Source organism: Bubalus bubalis, chromosome 8 (assembly GCF_019923935.1).
Source record: "Bubalus bubalis isolate 160015118507 breed Murrah chromosome 8, NDDB_SH_1, whole genome shotgun sequence".
NCBI classification, from domain to species: Eukaryota; Metazoa; Chordata; class Mammalia; order Artiodactyla; family Bovidae; genus Bubalus; species Bubalus bubalis.
The window spans coordinates 113,562,135-113,576,198 of NC_059164.1; positions in this window are offsets into that span (position 1 = coordinate 113,562,135).

The following is a 14,064-nucleotide window of genomic DNA, read 5'->3' on the forward strand; positions in this document are numbered from 1 at the left end:
GCCCAGATAAAAGACAAGAAAGAAGCTTGAATGGTGTGTAAGAAAATTTGGCTGTGAATTTCCTTCCATGAGAATTACAATTTTTAAGATTAATGCAAGCATAAAATTAGCCAGCTGTCAAGAGTTCAAGAAAATATATCATTTAGTATACCATATACTAAACAATAAAAATATTCAAAGAGGAGAATTTGGGGAATAAGCTTTGTGCCTGAACAAACAGTACCTAACAGTACCTAAATTCTGAGCTGAAATAGCCCATCCTGATTTGGAGTATAGCTTTGTCTCAGCATTTGCTGAAATGTAGGAACTCATTAGTAACTTAAGCTAATATTAGATCAAAGTCATTACATTAGAACATCGAGTCTGAACGGATAGTTTTATTTTCAACTCTCCTGAGCAGGCCAGCCAGGATGCTCACTGGTTTAATTCCACAGCTGCTTTCTGGGGAGACCTTGGAAGGCTTTTCATGCCCACAGGGCCCTGCTGGAGGGTTTCTTCCTTCACAGGGTGGCATGGTCTGTGACGGGATGGTTTGGGTCCGGCAGTGGCTGGGTCAGGAGAAGCACGTGAGCCTAGGGTGGCCTGCTCAGAGTCCGGCTCGAAGAGTGAGCTGTTCTGTGTGATTGGCTCAGCGGTCCCAGCTGCTCGGGGCTTGCACGTAAGATGCGTCAAGTTGGAAGCAGGGTAGAAGCCAAAAGACACAGGGAAATAGGAGCCATAAGCTGCTGAAGACCACGCAGCAGAGAGGGGTGCCACAGGTAGAAAGGGTGCAACTTGGGGGGCAGCGGGACCCGAGTGGGAGTGTGAGAACAAACACACCAAAGCATTGCTGGCTGGAGTAGAGATAGGTTTACTGTAGGGCCAGGCAAGGAGACGGGTGGCTCATGAGCTCTAAAAAGCCCAAAGCTCCCCGAAAGCTTTCAGCAAAGCATTTTTTAAAAAAGCCAAGTGAGGGGCTTCCCTGGTGGTCCAGCGGTTAGGACTAAAACTCCTGATGTAGGGAGCTCATGTTCGATCCCTGGTCAGGGAACTAGATCCCACATGCCACAAGGAACAGTTCACAGGCTGCATTTCTGCAGGCTGCAGCTACAGAAGGTCTTGCACGCCACAACTAAGGCCTGATGCAGCCAACTAAATAATTTTTAAAAATAAATAAAAGCTGGGTGAGGAAGGAGGGTCTTAGAGTCTGGGATCAGCTCGTGCACAAGCCTCTGACTGGCTGATGGGGAGGTCACACAGGGTGGTGTCACAAGGGTTAACAGGATCAGTCCTTGGGCTCCAGAGACCTGGGAGCTGGGTGCTCCTGGTCCTCAAGTAGTTAACGTCTTCATTTGGTGGGGTTTTCACAGCTGTGGAACAACTCAGGAGATGTGCATCAAGTGTTAGGCCAGTCCTTCAGAGAGGCATTCCGGCAGAGGGGATGGGGGCAGCCTGTCCGGGGAAGGCCCCTCAGGGTCCCGCTCAGTCAGAGGGGAGCGGCGCTGTCTCCCAGAGCCGGCTGTGCAGGGTGGGGGTCTCCCTCCGTCTCACCTGTCTGTGGAACCTGTCACCAAGGTGATCAGCCTGCCTGGAGCTTTTCTGAGGAGCCCAGGACGCAAGGCAAGTCCTTTGCTTCCTAACTGACTGGTTCTCAGGAGCAGCTCTCGTGTCCTTGAGTGAACTTGGAACAGAGTTGCCTGTTGTCAGTATTCAATCATAATACAGAGGGAGAGGTGGAGGGGCTGGCTCTTGAAAAATATGTCTTTTCAGTCCCTGAAAAATATCAGGGAATGCGGTCTTGAAAAATATCAGGGGGCGGGGGTACATAAATTCTGGAAAAGTGGAGGGTTTATCTTAGAAATTATGGTTAACCTGTGACTTTTCAAGTTTCAGATTGTGTAAGTAGAGTTTCATTCAGCAAATTATGACAATTGTCATTTTGTAATTTTAGCTTTGCAGTCTTTTTTCTTTTTTCACTGTGATTTCCCTTCCCCATTAAGTAATTTTTGAAAATTGGGTAAATAGTGGAGGCAGTCAGGATTATTTACCATCACTGGATAAATCCATACAACCAAAGGCTGCCAGATAAAGGGAAGAACTCCTTGAGTGATTAATGGAAACGGCACAAGCCACTGGGGTTTCCTATATTCTTCCTTCTTAGACACATTTATGTTAAGGTTGAAGCCTGGGGTCCGAAGGGAGGCGTTTCGGCCCTAGTTGAGATATTCAGGAATAGAGTAGAAAGGGGTGGAGAGAATGACAACTTTCATTTATTTCCTTCTGTCCCTGGGTTGTCAATATAGATCCATTTTGAGGGAGAGTTTCATGAGAGCAAAGCAAAGAGAGCATTGATTGGAAAGAATATATGTAAAAACCAGCTTTGAAAAACAGTTTATCAGAACAGAATTCTTTTCAACTGCTCTCAATACTCATCTCTCAGCTGTCTCATTAACTGGAAAGAAAAGAACTGCAAATAGCCAAAGCGGTATGATAGGTAAGCTGATTCTATTCAATATAGCTGAAAAAAATTTCTTAAGCCACCCAAATTTTCAACATACATTGGATAAAATTCAAGGGCAAAACTTGATATTTCTTTAATAGTGTGCATTGTTCAAAATGGCACTTAAAACCCATGTTACCAAATTAATATAAAATATATGTATTTTAATCATTTTTATGTCATCTTTTAAAATGTTTAAATTTTCCTACCTCCAAAGAGCAAAAAGTAGAAGTTTATGCTAGCTGCTGGACTGATCAGTTCAGTTCACTTGCTCAGTTGCAACTCTCTGCAACTCTCTGCAACCCCATGGGCTGCAGCATGCCAGGCCTCCCTTGTCCATCACTGACTCCCAGAGCTTGCTCAAACTCATGTCCATCAAGTCAGTGATGCCATCCAACCATCTCATCCTCTGTCATCCCCTTCTCCTCCCACCTGCAATCTTTCCCAGCATCAGGGTCTTTTCCAATGAGTTAGTTCTTTGCATGAGGTGGCCAACGTATTGGAGTTTCAGCTTCAGCATCAGTCCTTCCAATGTATGTTCAGGACTGATCTCCTTTAGGATGGACTGGTTGGATCTCCCTGCAGTCCAAGGGACTCTCAAGAGTCTTCTCCAACACCATAGTTCAAAAGCATCCGTTCTTTGGCACTCAGCTTTCTCTATGGTCCAACTCTCACATCCATACATGACTACTGGAAAAACCATAGCTTTGATTAGGTGGACCTTTGATAAGACAGACTCATCAGTCTTAGCATTATGTGGTCATACTTTTCTCTTTCACAGAAAACATAGGAACATTTTTATCCTATCTCACAAAAGAAACATTTCTTTTTAAATATGATTCTTTATTAAAAAATAATTTTATTTATTGATGTTTTGGCTGCGCTGGGTCTTCGTTGCTGTATGGGCTTTCCCCTAGTGGTGAGCAGGGCCCACTCTAATTGCGGTGCGTGTTTGCAGCGGCTTCTCTTACTCTGGAGCATGGGCCCTAGGGCACACAGGCTTCAGCAGTTGAGGCACGTGGACTCAGTAGTTGCGGCTTCCTGGCTCTAGAGCACAGGCTTGATAGTTGTGGCTCACAGGCTTAGTTGCTCCACAGCATGTGGGGTCTTCCCCGATCAGGGATCAAACCCACGTCTCCTGCATTGGAAGGTGGATTCTTCACCACTGAGCCACCAGGGAAGCCCCATTAATATGATTCTAATTATTTTCAAATAAAAGGAAGATAAAAATGGATGGTCTAAAATAAGACTAAAAATTCTGGAATGTGGATTTTTTGTATTTATGCCAGACTGGAGCATCCATGTAATATTTCTGAGGCTTTTTGACACTATTATTTCTGAGTGGTGTTTGCTTTCTGACTGTATGCTGAATTGCATCATGTCAGGAAACACACCATGTCTGATTGTCTTGTAGTAGAAAGTACAAGTCCCATCTATGAAATGTGTTTGCTAAAAAATTAAACCTGAGTCTGAAGAAGCCCCAAGTCAGGTTAGAGGAACATACTAAGTGACGCCCAGTGAAGCATCAGCAATCCAGAGTGTGCAGAGATCTGTGGGATAAGCCTCCCGATTCTTTCAACAACCAAGTGACCTGGAAAAAAGGAGGTGGGTAGAGAAACTCTTACAGATTGAAACCGGCTTCCCAGGTGGCTCAAGTGGGTAAAGAGTCCTCCTGCAGTGCAGGAGACACAGGTTCAATTCCTGGGTCAGGAGGATCCCTTGGAGGAGGGCATGGCAACCCACTCCAGTATTCTTGCCTGGAGAATCCCACGGACAGAGGAGCCTGGTGGGCCACAGTCCATAGCGTCTCAAAGAGTTGGACACGACTGAAGCGACTGAACACGCACACAAAGATTAAAAAAGCGGAGAGAGAAATTAGCCAACTCCAACATATGGATCTTATTTACATCTTGATTTGAACACACTAAATGTATGTTGCTTTGGGAATGTTTGAGAACAGAAGGTATTATGTGATAATAAGGGATTTTGTTAATTATGTTCAGTTGAGATAATTGTATGATGAGTAGATGTCTTAAAAAGTCCCTATCTATTTGAGATAGTGCTGAAATATGCAAAAATTCCAAATAGTAGAAGGAGAAAATGGGATAAGAGATGGAGTGGAATGAGGGAAAAAAGATACATAAAATAAGGCCATGCTAATAGAAAAAATAAAATAAAGCCAAATACAAATATATCAGTAATTACCACAAATGGATATAAAATGTTCTGAAGACAAAAATTCACAGAATTGATTTTGAAAAAATCTATCCACATGATGATTGCAAGAGAAACATCTAGAACATACACAAAATTGAAAGCAAATGTTGCAAAGGATATACCAAACATTGACCAAATGAAAACTTGTGAAGCTGCATTGATTAAAAAAAAAATTAGGTTTTAAAGCAAAACCATTACTGTGAATGGGGAGTCTCTAAATAATTATAAAAGGTTTAAATCCCTAGAAACATATCATGATTCCAAACTTATATAAGCAATAACATTTTATTCATGCAAAATATATTAAGCAAAACTTGACAAACTACAAGGAGAGAAAGAAATCATATAGGATATTTTAATACCTTTCGGTAGTTGGTAGGTAAAATAGTTTTTAAAAATCAGAATAGGAAAGTTTTTTTTTTTGAGGGGAAAGATTTGAGGAGCAGAATTAACGAACTTGTATAATGCCCACCTATCAGACATTGCTGTCAACGAACGAAAAGAAATACATTCAAGCCATTTATGAAGACATGTCTTGCGTCATGAAACAAGTCAAAAGATGTTCAGGAATTTCTCTCATTGGCCATATGCTTTGCTCACAGTGCAGTTAAGCTGGAAGTCAGCAACAAAAGCAGAGAGAACCCCACACATTTGGGAAACAGGGAAAGACTTCTATATAAGTCATGGGTCAGAAAGAAATAAAAAAGGAAATTAGGAAATATTCAAACTGAATCATAATAAAAGTGCTACAAAAAACGCTAAAATCAAGGCTTATGGGAGGCCATAAAAGGGAAATTTTTAACCTTAAATGCTTACATTAGAACAGCAAAAAAGGCTGAATATTAATGAGTTTAGGATAAGAACTTAGAATAAGAACACAATAAACTCAAGAAAATCAGAAGGAAGGAAAAATAAAGAGCTGGAGTTAAAAATATACAAAGCAAAAATTAAATATTACCATCAAAGGAATGGTATTGGGGAAGAACTAACACAACGGACAAGCATCTGGCCAGACAGTGGGCCTAGAAAAGTCACTGGTCCAGTTTGAGCAGGAGGATGGCCAGCCGAGGAGCGCTATCCCTAAGGACAAGGAAACAGATGGGTTATGGCATGTTTCTGAACTCCGTGCAAAGAGACAAGTCCTTCTTGCTGAGAGTTAGGGAGCTGAATTAATGACAAGGGATGGAAATCTAAGCAAATGAAGAAGTGATGGGTGAGGCCAGCCAAGGCAGTGCCTGTGGCCATCCAGGGCTGGGGTCTTTCAGGAGGAGGGGGCATCAGGTTGGTGGTGTCTGGGTGGGATCTAGGCTGGACCAGGAGGGCAGGGAGTCAGGCGGGTCAGACCGCAGGGGCTGCGAGGCTGTGGGCTAGTCCCCCCTGGGGGGCTAACAGGGCCCTAGCATGGGGTTGGGGGAAGAGGAGGGTTGCTTCCCCTGTCAGTGACCCCCGACCTGAAAATGATCAGGGACCATCAGGACGGTTGGAGGCGGCTGATGAGCTTGGGGGCGGGGCAGGGCGGCCATTTCCCATCATTTCACTTCCCTGCAAGCCGTGCTCCCCACGTTCTTACACCTTCATTTCTGTTTCACAAACAGAGGTGGGAACATTCTTCTCCAAGACAATTTGCAAATAATAGAGGAAAGTATATTCTGTTCTCTTTTAAAAACCGTTTCTGCTTCTTAAAAACTATTTCAAAAAAGAGCACTGGGATCAACGAATTTCTAGCATAATAAATAGAACTTTCAAGTGCACGCGTATAATGAACAAACCTAAATTACTCATCACGTTGTGTTAAGTTGTCTGGAATCAATAACATGGTTACTTTTGAGTGACAACTTTGAATGTACTAATAACAGGAAGTAGCATGCATGGTCTGCTTCTAATGAAGGCATGTCAAAGTACCGGGAAGTCGAATGAATCTGTGTCACTGAAAAATTGCAAGTGTCTGCTTTGTCTGCTTTTTAAATTCTCAGCTATATATCTCCTATCACTTACTTTAATTTTAATATGTCTAGGTTAAGATAAAACTACTTTAAAAGGAAAGATGACTTTAATTTTGTAAAACATTTTGTAAAGTTTTAAGAACAACTAGTATGGAACATTTCAAACACATAACTAAGCACCTAGGTCTGTCGCAGGCATCAGTCTGCTGTCACCTGTCCCGGCCTGTCGGCGTGTCTATCTCTGTGTCACTCTCCTCGTCTCATGACATCACCAGCCATAGGATAGGATTAGGGCCCGCCCTGCTCCGCTTGCTGACATCTCCAAAGACTGCTTCCCAGTGAGCTCCTATTTGCAGGTCCTGAGGGTGAGGACTTCTGCAGACCCTCCTGGTGGATGTAGTTTCCCCCACGACAGCCGTTGAGAACCGGGTTTCAGGGCACGGGCTTTGGAACTAAACAGGACTGTTATCCAACCTCAACATCCTTGAATCTGAAGCCGTATGAACTTGGGCCCATGAACTTTTCTGTGCTGATGCAGACCAGCTCCCGATGGTGTGTGGGGACTGTGCTCATAGGAGAAACACGTTAGCTCCTTGCTGGCTCTCCTCCCGCTGATGTGCTTTGCATTATTATTTGTATTGGTCATAATTATTAACAGAACGTGATCAAAACAGGCCTCGCCAAAGAGGGTGAGATGTCAGCAAGACTGAAGCCGTGAGGGAATCCGCTGAGCTGGAATCTGGGGTGGGAGTTCCAGGGAGAGAAAGCAGCTGGAACCAGAACCCTAAGACCACCCCCTCCACCCAGTGCTGCTCTCCTTCACCACCACCCGCCCCCCAGGAGGGCCCAAGGGATTTGTTGCCCTCATGGGACGGGGTACTGGAGGGCACAGCGGGTCAGAAGCAGGGAACACAATGGACCCTAGTGAAGAAGAATGAGGAAACACACCAGCACGCGCTCAGACAGGAAAACGAGACTGTCCTCGGGAGCTGGGAGTGGATGGAGTGCACCAGAAGGATGCTGGTCACACGTGTGGCCCAGGCAAGTGCTCTGCGCCCAGCGCAGCTGTTGCCAAGTAAATGAATTAATACTGCAGCTCTGTCGATCCTGTCTTCTTCACCGTGGTTCTGCAAAGTACCAGGGATGACGTGGCCCTCTTTTCAGGCTGGATTCCCACCTGCAAACTGCTCCGCTGCCCTGTCCCCCCTTCCACTCCACACTTCCAACTGGGACTCATCTAGAGCTGTTCCTTAAACAGTGCCTTTGGGTTTCTGGAAACTAAGCTGGCCGAAAAGAAAAGGGGCAAAGAAAGATGGTGCCTCGAATTCTCAAAATACCACCAAGTGGCTGCTCCCGGTTTGTCAGAGGGTCAGGAGCAAGCACACAGGATCCTCTGCAGCTTCTCTGGAGGGGAGAGGGGCTGGCCCTAAACTCACCTCCTTCTGGTCTGTTCCATCCACTCCCAGCTCCTGAGGACAGTCCCATTTTCCTCTCTGAGCATGTGTTGGTGTCCTTTCCTCATTCTCCTTCACTTGGGTCCATTGTGTTCCCTGTCCCTGACCGATGTGCCCTCTGGTAACCTGTCCCAGGAGGGCAGCTCTCTCCTCTGACCTTGGGTGCTGTCTGGGGGTCCAGGAGCACCCGCACCACCCCCCTCTGATAAGGAGGTGCCCTTTGTGATGGAAAGGGAGGAAGGCCCTTATCCTCGGGATCCTTCCTTCCACAGCTTCTTCTGGAACCCCCACAGTGGTGGTGGTGGTTTAGTCGCTAAATCGTGTCCGACTCCTTGCGACCCCAGGGACTGTACCCCACCAGGCTCCTCTGTCCATGGGATTCTCCAGGCAAGAATACTGGAGTGGGTTGCCATTTCCTTCTCCATGTGAAGTTGCTTAGTCATGTCCGACTCTCTGCGATCCTATGGACTATAGCCTACCAGGCTCCTCCATCCATGGAATTTTCCAGGCAAGAGTACTGGAGTAGGTTGCCATTGCCTTCTCCAGGGGATCCTTCCCGACCCAGGGATCAAACCCAGGTCTCCTGCATTACAGGCATACGCTTTACCATCTGAGCTACCAGGGAAGCCCATGTCAGCTCTCAAATGCTGCAGCTTAAGGGAGCGGAGGGGCTTCCCTGGTGGCTCAGCTGGTAAAGAATCTGCCTGCAATGCAGGAGACCCAGGTTCGATCCCTGGGTTGGGAAGATCCCCTGGAGCAGGGAACGGCAACCCACTCCAGTATTCTGGCCTGGAGAATTCCATGGACTGTATTGTCCATGGGGTCGCAAAGAGTCGGACACGACTGAGCGACTTTCACTGTCAAGGCAGAGGAGAGGGCTGCCTCTGAATGTGTGGATGGCACTCCATCTTCTATGGTATCTCTCTAACTTTACCAAGGAAACCTGCAGTTTAGAGGGAAGAGCTCCTGTGAGCCAGCTCACGATCCTAGTGGAGTACTGGCCTTTACCAACCATTCATCAAACGTCGGAGGAACATTCAGGAAGCACCTCCCAGGTGCCCGTGACTCACCAGGATAAGCGATCGGAGAGAGAAATAGGGTATTGTTACCTTCCCAGGGACCCAGGTGGCCACGATAGCATCTGAATCTGACTTTACATAGTCCTTGAGCTTTTGGGAGCACCCTTCCTTCTAGCCCTGTGTACACATGTATTTATCCCTCTCAGTGACTCCGCAGAGGGGGAACCGGGCTAGGAGCCCTGAGGGGTTTTTATAGCAGCCTGTGGACCTCAGGTGGGCCCAAGCCTGCTCCCTGCTTTCTGGAAAGGAGGCAGGACACTGCAGAAACATAGACGCGGAACGCTCAGCGTATCCTGAGTCAAGGGAGGCAGGAGGTGGCTGTTCGTGGGTGCAGAGAGTCCTGGGAGGCTTCACGGAGGAGGCAGCGTTTGGTGAGCACCTGGAGAGAGCTGACTGTTTCCAGGTGGACAGGTATGGGTGGGGCCCCATCCCCACCGAGGAGGCCCAGCTGGATCCTGCAGGCTGTGGGGGGTGGGGTTAGGGGACTGATGGTTTCTGAGCAGTGAAATGAGGTGATCAGAGGTTTGGGTGAAGATGGCAGTGTGATCACTGTGATGGATGAATGTCGGAAGGGTCACCTTTTCTAGTTTATGGACCTGACTGCACCTGGAAGCTGTCAGGAACGCTGCCGTTGTGTGATGTCTTCAAGGGATGAGACGGGAGGCGAGAGGTTTCCAGCGTGTCTGCGCGCAGGGGTTGGGGTGTGGGTGGAGACGTCCAGGCGGTGATGGAGGCGGGGCGCCGCTCCCCTCAGGGAGGCCCTGTATCCCCCGCCCCAGCCACCGAGCCCACGAATAGGGCAGCCTGGAGGCAGGCAGCGAGCTGAGAGGGTGGCCAGAGCCTCCTTCATGGATGCGGTTGACCAAGGCCTCCTCGGGTGTTGGGCCCCGGGCCCTGGAGCCAGGAGGAGGCGGAGGGAACAGGCCCCAGCTGGGAGGGGGCGGCTTTGCCCCTGGATGGTGGAATGCATTTCTCTTTCAAGTGCTCCCAGGAGGAGTGGATCACTGGAATGAGCAAGGGCCCCCCACCTCCCTTTCCTGGCCTGTGGCCAACGAGTTCTGGTGCCCCGGGAGCACTGGCCCAGGTTCTTTGCTGTCCTGTGTCCTGAGGGCCAGGGAGAAGCGGGAGGGGCAGGATGCTTGAGTCCTGACCTTGGCGGGTAGAAATGACCCTGACCCCAGGCCTCTGTCTTCAGTGAGCCAGAACCGGGTATCCTTAGAGCTCTGGTCGCCAAGGAAACCTGGCGACGGGGATGCAGGTGTTCCAGGGAGGGAGACACAGAATTAAGAGTCAGGCCTGGTGTCTCAGTGAATTTTCAGGTCCTGACCTGTGAGGTGTGGAGGTTGGCCCCCTTCCGGCACAGAGATGTCTAGAGAGGACTGGGCGTCTGATTTTCTCCCTGCAGGTCGGAACCTCAGTTTGCTTTGAGAGCCGAGCGATTGTTCTGTGCAGTGCGTTTAGTCCAAGAAATGAGATGGCGTGACTCACACCGAGATGGAATTTCAGGTGAAGTCGCTTTAAATGTGCTCCACACATGGACTTATTCTGTCAGCTTTACAGGTGAAAAAAATTTTTTTTTTAACATTTTCACATGTAAAATTTTTTACATGTGAACATGTTAACATTTCTCATGAGTGTCTTAGAGAGACATCTTTGCATGAACAGACAGTCCACTTAGACCACTGGTTCTCAATCCAGAGAGATTTCCATCCTAGAAGACATCTGGCAAGGTGCAGATGTTTTGGCTGTCACCACTGGGAGTAGAGAGAAGGGCTGCGTGTCAGAAAACACACCTCACTGCACACAACAGCCCCCATGACAAAGAGTTTTTTACATGAAAAACAATTTTGGAGTCTGTTCTACATTTCTTTATGAAAATAAGAAACTGAGCACAATTGACTTTCCAAGCATTTCCCTATGGGTAACACTTTTCCCTTTAGAGTGCTTGATATTATGCAAACAACATTCCCTTTTTTTGGTGAAAATGCTTCGGAAGGAAATTGTGATGAGGGTCATGTGGACCCATGGAATTCACGTGTATATTATTTTGGTTGTCTCCTCTCCCAGAAAGGCTACCTGCTGGGTTTTTCTTCCAAAGACAGGTGGATTCAGTTAGGAAGTAACAAATATAATCAAAATATCAAGAAAATACTGATTTTTTTAGGGCAGAGTTTCTAACTTGAATACTAGACATCTTGGGCTAGATACTCTTTGTCATGGGGGCTGTCGTGTGCAGTGAGGTGTGTTTTCTGACACGCAGCCCTTCTCTCTACTCCCAGTGGTGACAGCCAAAACATCTGCACTTTGCCAGATGTCTTCTAGGATGGAAATCTCTCTGGATTGAGAACCAGTGGTCTAAGTGGACTGTCTGTTCATGCAAAGATGTCTCTCTAAGACACTCATGAGAAATGTTATCAGCTCAACATGTCTGTAAGTTTTTCTTAGAGATTAGAAGACAAAGTAGAACAGATGCCCTCCGTTTCTGGAACAGACATGGCGTTTCCGACATGCTCTTGCTTTCACATTAATCACTTTTGTTCATACCAGTTCCTGGAGGCGCTGTCAGCCTCTTGGTACAAGGGTTTCCAAGGTGAGCTCCATCTCTCAAATTGTTTAGACGTTTCCCCTCAGAATCCTTATCTCACCTGACCTTCAAGTGCCACTTTTCCTTGTTTCTAGAAGGGCACCCAGAAACATGTTTACCGTAACCCAGTCTTGATCATTTGCTGGTAACAAACACCACTTAGATGGAAACCAAAGGATAATGGAACTTGGTTACTTGTCGCCTGACCACTAGACAGGGCTGCTTCCTTAGGCTCCACACCCTGATATGCTTGGCCCCGACCATACAACTCAAAACCCTCAAACAAAAAAGTACGCTCGGGGGTGGGTCAGAGACCTGCAGGATGTGAGTGTGCCTCGTGGGAAGAGACATGGTTAAGAACCCAAACTGTCTTCTGAAGCAGAGGACACAGAGCACGCCCCCTTCACACTGTGTGCCATCTGCGCATGTGTGCGTGTGCTGCACAAGCAAGGCTGGACTGAGGATACGCACTTTGAGTTTCAAAGCTGTATTCTTGCAGCTTTGTGGCTTTTTCCCTTTCTCCAAGTATTTTCCTTTTTTAATTGAAGTATGAAAAGAAAGTGAAAGTGAAGTCGCTCAGTTGTGTCTGACTCTTTGCAACCCCATGGACTGTAGCCCACGAGGCTCCTCTGTCCATGGGATTTTCCAGGCAAGAGTATTGAAGTGGGCTGCCATTGCCTTTTCCAGGGGATCTTCCCGACCCAGGGATAGAACCTGGGTCTCCTGAATTTCGGGCAGACGCTTTACTGTCTGAGCCACTAGGGAAGCCCCAATTGAAGTATAGTTTATAAATTTATAATGTTAGTTTTAGGTATACAGCAAAGTAATTCAGTTACATATATATATTACACACACACACACACACATACACACACACACACCCCTATATTTTGTTTAGGTTTTTTTGCATTGTAGGTTGTAACAAGATACTGAATATAGTTCCCTGTGCTATATAGTAGGTTCTTGTTGTTTATCTATTTTATATATAGTAGTGTATCTGTTAATCCCAAACTCCTAATTCCACCCCTGCCCCCTTACCTTTTGGTAACCATGCACTTCTTTTTTTTTTTTTAGGCCAATGCACTTATTTTCTATGTCTGTGAGTCTGTTTTTGTTTTGTAAATAAGTTCATTCGTATCTTTTTAAGATTTCACACATAAGTGGTATCATGATATTATTTGTCCATCTGTCTGATTTATGATAATCTCTAGGTTCATCCATGCTGCTGCACATGGCGTAATTTCATTTCTTTTTTGACTGAGTGATATTCTGTTGTACCACATCTTCTTTATCCATTCATCTGTTGATGGATGTTTACGCTGCTTCCTGTGTCTTGCTATTGAAATAGTGCTGCTATGAACACTGGGATACATGCATCTTTTCTAATTAGTTTCTGGCTATATGCCCAGGATGGATTGCAAGATCATATGGCCACCCTATTTTTAGTTAACGATCCTCCATACTGTTCTCCCTAGTGCCTGCACCAATTGCATTCCCACTGAGTTTGAGTTCCTTTTTCTCTACGCCCTCAGGCATTTTTTGTACTTTTGGATGATGGCCATTCTGACTTGGGTGAGGCAATACCTCATCGTAGTTTTGATTTGCATTTCTCTAATAATTAGTGATGGTTAGCATCTTTTCATGCCATCTGTACGTCCTCTTTGGAGAAATGTCTGCTTAGGTTGTCTGCCCATTTTTTGATTGTTATTGAATTATATGAGCTGTTTGTATATTTTGGAAATTAGGCCTTTGTTGATCACATTGTTGGCAAATATTTTCTCCCAGTCCACAGGCTTTTCATTTATGGTTTCTTTGCTATGCAAAGCTTGTATATTTGATTAGGTCCCCTTTATTTTCGCTTTTACTTTTATCTTGAGAGACTGACCTAAAAAAAAAAAATTTGATACTATTTATGTCAGAGAATGCTTTGCCCATGTTCTAGTTTTATGGTGTCATGGCTTGTATTTAAGCCATTTTATTTTTGTGTATCGTGTGGTGTGTTTGAACTTCATTGATTTACATGCAACTGTCCAGCTTTCCCAGCACCACTTGTTAAAGAGATTGTCTTTTCTCCATTGTGTATTCTTGCCTCCTCTGTTGAAGACTGGCTGTGTGTGGATTTATTACTGGACTCTATATTCTCTTCCACTGATTTATATGTCTTTTTTTTTTTTTTGCCAATACCAGACTATTCTGGTTACTGTAGCTTTGTAGTAGCATCTGAAGTCTAGGAGGGTTATGCCTCTAGCTTTGGTTTTTCCTTGGTATTGCTTTGGCAATTCTGGGTCTTTCATGTTTCCAAATAAAT